Source organism: Heterocephalus glaber, unplaced genomic scaffold, assembly GCF_053883595.1.
Source record: "Heterocephalus glaber isolate CG9 unplaced genomic scaffold, H.glaber_assembly_v1.0 deba00001461, whole genome shotgun sequence".
NCBI classification, from domain to species: Eukaryota; Metazoa; Chordata; class Mammalia; order Rodentia; family Bathyergidae; genus Heterocephalus; species Heterocephalus glaber.
Window position 1 is genome coordinate 31,666,420 of NW_028258308.1, and position 4,987 is coordinate 31,671,406.

A 4,987-nucleotide genomic window follows, 5' to 3' on the forward strand; every position below is an offset into this window, starting at 1 on the left:
GTAGCCACCTGCACCCATGATCAACCCCTCTGATCTGTTCTTCCCACCACAGTAAAGGAGACTGCCTCAAAATGCAAGTCAGAGCGCAGCACCCTCCTACACACCCATCAACAGGTTCCCACAGGGATGGGGAAGGCAACTCCCAGAAGGGTCCCCAGAACCTTCCCAGCCTGCACCTGCCCTCTTCCCAGACAGCCCCTCGGCCTCCAACTGCACTCCTCTTCATTCCACACTGGCCACAGGTCCTTCTGGAATGGACAGGACATCTGCACGGTTCGTCCCCTGCCTGGGAAGCACGCCCCACTTCCTTCACCTGTGAGCTTCGACCGTCTGCTCACAGACTGCTTCCTCAGTGGCTGCTGTGAGGTCTCTGGCTGAGTCTCAGCTCGCTTTTACTCTCACACAAATGTCCTCCGCACACCCCACCTGCTGCCACACAGTCTGTCTGTGTGATTAGTCGATGGCTATCCGGCATCAACAGTTAGATTGTCTTCATGGTTCTTTTTTCCCCCACCTAGACCACCAGCGCCCTGAAAATAGGAATGTTTTCCACCCTCAGATGTCCTTCCAAGGGCCTAGCCTGCTGCTACTGTCAATCCCTGCCTGGAAGAGTTGGCAGGATGGAAGCTCTGTTTCACAAAGTATAAATTTACCTGTAAATAACACAAATCATCCCTTACTGATGGCACATGTATTCATGTGCAAAGCTGCGCTATTATAGGTAGGTTAAGTAGCTGCCTGTTAACCTGCAAGTCACTAGATGTCATGGCTGTGTCTAGATGTCCCCCAAAGCCACATGCACTTCAGCTGGCTGGATCTTGGGTGTGTGATACTGGATTAAGGATGTATGGTGCTAAATTAGTCCATTGATTGGTTTAGAGTAGTACTGGGTATGAATAATGGGAAGTCCCACCCTGGAGGTGGGTGACACCAATAAGTAGGTTTATAGCCTGGTGGGAATAAGGGAAAACAAGGAAGGCAGGCTTGCTGCTTCTACTGTTTCTGTTGCAGCTGGGTGCCTCCTACCTGCCTTGCTGTGGACTGCTTTGCCTCTGCAATACCTCTCTGCCATGCCACTCTTCCTTGGAGCCAACAAATTAAGGACTGAAACCTTTACAAAATGTGAGCCAAAATAAACCTTTCCTCCTTTACCTTGTAGGCCTTGGGTATTTTGTTCCAGTAATGAGAAAAGTAACTAAGACACTAGAGTTACAGGGCAGATGCAGTCCATCCACCAACTTAAGCATGCATTTAATCAGCAAGTGTTTAGCAATAGCCTGTCAGGCAGAGTGGTAGGCAATGTGGGATGCAGAAATGAATAAAACAAAGTAGTTGATGGCAGGGCTGCCTGTACACTTGTGCAAGTTGTGTATTGCACAAAGGCACCAGTGAGGGAAGGAACATAGGCTGAAATCCAGCTCCTGTTTCACTAGGCAAGTGCCAAGATAGATGTATTGCATCTGCCCAGAGACATTATCTTTATCAGTGAACTCCCAAGGGGCAATATGAAAGGTCCTGGTTGAGGGCTATTTCTCATGGATCTGAAAGAGAAAAACATACTGAAGAGAAAAAGCTGTCATTAAAAGATGGCCTTGAGGGAATAAGCAACTTGAACAGATAAAGGCCTGGCAGGCCCTTAGGAAATGAGTTCCCAGGTTAAGGAGCTTGGAATTTTCCTCAGACCCAGGTGCCCTGTTCTGGAAATGGTCTAGGCCCTGAGGGACTGCACAAGAAGGTAGAAAGCAGGAGTGGGGGTTGTTACTCAGAGAGGAAAGGAAGCCCTGGGCCCAACCTGCCATTTTGCTCTGGTTTGCAAGTATTTCCACTGCAGCAGGTTCCCTCCTCACTGAGACACCTGTCAGAGCTGTAGGCAGCATCAGTGCCCCCAGATGCAGCCCCAATAAGCTAAGCCTGGAATGTCAATACTAGTTAGCAGCACCTTCTCTAGCCAACAATAAGCCCCCCCTGAATAGGTTTGCCAGGTAAGGCAGACCAGGCAAGAAAGAATTTTTTTTCTTTTCCCTTTCCTTTCTTCCTTTTCTCCCTCCTTTCTTCCTTTCTGGTATTGGGGATTGAACTCAGGACTTTTGCACTGAGCTATGAGATGTGATCAAACAAAATATATGGGGAGAATGTAGAAATAGAAAGTGTATTACAGCAAAAGACACATTGCCATTAATCCCCATCAAAATATTCCCCCTCCTTTTAAACACATTTTTAAGAGTTAAAATAAATTTAATTGATAATACAACAGAACCATTTAATTGCTCTTAAAATGCTGAAGGCAGATGATAAAATTGCACTTCATTCTGAAGCAATTCAGATCTATCCTACTATTCCTACACCTTTCTAATAAAATAAGCATTTACAACATAGTTCCTTACCTCCTCTTACAAAAGGCTCAGCACAGTCACTTAAACATTCTGGTTGGCTTTTAGCATTTGGTCATGACTGATGAACAGGGCCAAACAATTTTACCCTGTAGAATCTGTGGCTCCGCATCAGACTGTTTTATGCCAGAATTGGACAGTTCTAAAACAAGATTTACAAATTCCGAACCCATGGAATCTCCATCAGGGCACCCATTTTGGCACTAACAAATTCCTCCCCCTGGGGCTGTTGGAGTCCTCAGCTGGCATAGGTTTCCAGCTACCTCTTCGTTGCTGTATTCAGGTGTTGCCCAGAGAGGGCTTCTTCCTCTCACTGCTCTAGATCCAAGGATGTGTTGTGCTCTTTCCACTCCTTGATTTAGCTTTGGTTGTTAAGTCACAGCTGCCTTCTGTATTTGTTGTCAACACTGAGGCATCGATGACAGTCTACTACTTCAAAACACCTCACACTTGACTTTATGTTTCACCTACAGGATTCATAGTCATCTTCTGGTCCTGAACTTTGAGAGTCACCCTTGCTGGACGGATGGCATCTCTTTACAACTTTCTGCCTTTCTTGCTCCATGAGCTTTCACTGCTCGGCCACCTTGGCTGCTTCATCGTGTGACGAATGAAGCTTCTTCTCATCTTCGCTTCTCTTCTTTTTTTTTTTTTTTCTCTTAAATTATTTTATTGGTACGTTTTAGGTATACAGTACATTTACATTCATCATTGAGAACTTGTACCTTTACATGATGTGTCTTTGTTCTTATTTTTTCTCCATTCTCCTGCTCTCCCTTCAACCCCTCCCACCTCCCTATTTGCAAAGGTTTTGTTTCCATTTATTCCCTATCTCATAAATTTTCCTTTCCCTTCTTTCCTTTCCCCTACCCCTCCCACTTCTCCTACCCCTTTGGACCTTTTCTTCCTATTTCACATTATCAGTTATCCATTTTAATCCTTATTTACACTTTCAGTTTCTCATACCAGAGAAACTATTCAGTATTTACATGTGTGTCCTATTTATTTCACTTAAGAGTATGTCCTGATTGTGCATCCATTTAGCTATAAATGTCTCTAATTTCTCATTCTTTATGGCTGAGTAGTACTCCATTTTATTAAAAACCACATTTTCTTTATTCAGTCTCCAGTTGATGGGCACTTGGGCTGTTGCCAAGCCTTAGCTATTATAAACTGTGCTGCTATAAACATGGGTGTGCATATATTGTTGTGGTACAATTCTTTTAATTGTTTTGGAAAGATCCCCAGCAGTGGAATAGCTGGGTCAAATGAGACCTCTAATCCTAGTTTTTTGAGATATCTCCATACTGATTTCCACAGTGGTTGCACCAGCCTCTACTCCCACCAACAATGGAGCAGGGTTCCTTTCTCCCCACAACCCCACCAGTATTTGTTATTGGTTGATTTCTTGATAGCAGCCATTCTTTCTAGGGTGAGGTGGAATCTCAGTATTGTTTTCATCTGCATCTGTCAAGTGACCAGTGATGTTGAACATTTTTCATATGTTTATTTGTTGCTTTTACTTCTTTGTCTGAGAAATGTCTGTTCCTTTCAGATGCCCATTTTTGAATGGGGTCTTTAAATTTGGGGGGGGGTCTGAAAAATAGGAACAAAATCTTTGTAAATAGGGAGGAATGGAGGGGTTGAAGGGAGGGCTGGGCAAGGGTGAAAAATAAGAACCAAGAGAGATTATGTAAAGGTGCAAATTTCCAATGATGAATGTCATTATATTGTATACCTAAAATGTACCAATGATTAGAATGAATAATCGAAAATGTAAAATAGGAAGAAAAGGTCCAAAGGGGTAGGGGTAGTGGGAGGGGCAGGGGAAAGGAAAGAAGGGAAAGGAAAAATGATGAGAAATGGAAAAAATGGAAATAAAGTCTTTGAAAATAAGGAAGGGTGGAGGGTGTGAAGGGAGGGCTAGGAATGGGGAAAAAATAAGAACCAAGATGCATTATATAAAGGTACAATTCCCAATGAGAAATGTAATTGTGTTGTATACCTACAATGTACCAATAAAAGAATTAAAAAAAAAAAAAGAATCAATAAACCTGACTTTGGATTCCAACCGTCAAAGATTAAAACTAGACCCGTATCTACCACCATGCACTAAACTAAAATAGAAGTGAATTAAAGATTTAAATATTAAAACAGAAACACTAAACTTGCTGGAAGATAAGTTAGGTAGAAATAGTGAAGACATTGGCATAGGAAAAGACTTTATGAACAAAACTTCAGTAGCACGGGAACTAGCACAAAGAATCAACACCTGGGATCTCATCTTATTAAAAAGCTTCTGCACTGCAAGAGAAACCACCAACAGAGCCATCACACAACCTACAATGTGAGAAAAAAATTTTATCAGCTGTTCCTCAGACAAAGGACTACTATCTGGAATATATAAAGAATGTAAAAAATTCGCTTCTCTTCTTGAAAGGCTCCCTCTTTTTGGATTTTCTCATCAAGATCTTTCTGTTGTTTAGCAATAGAATCATAATGTCTCTCTCACAGGCCAACAATTTCTTCAACAGTGAGAGGCCTATGTCTGCCTCCTGGGCTCTCCAGTCACTTTCTACTAGATTCTCAAACTCCAT

General features: G+C 42.8%; 1 pseudogene; it reads right to left on the reverse strand.

Moving 5' to 3' along the window:
• Positions 1 to 2,434: 2,434 nt before the first annotated feature.
• Positions 2,435 to 4,987, reverse strand: LOC101706616 (AP-1 complex-associated regulatory protein pseudogene; annotated as a pseudogene).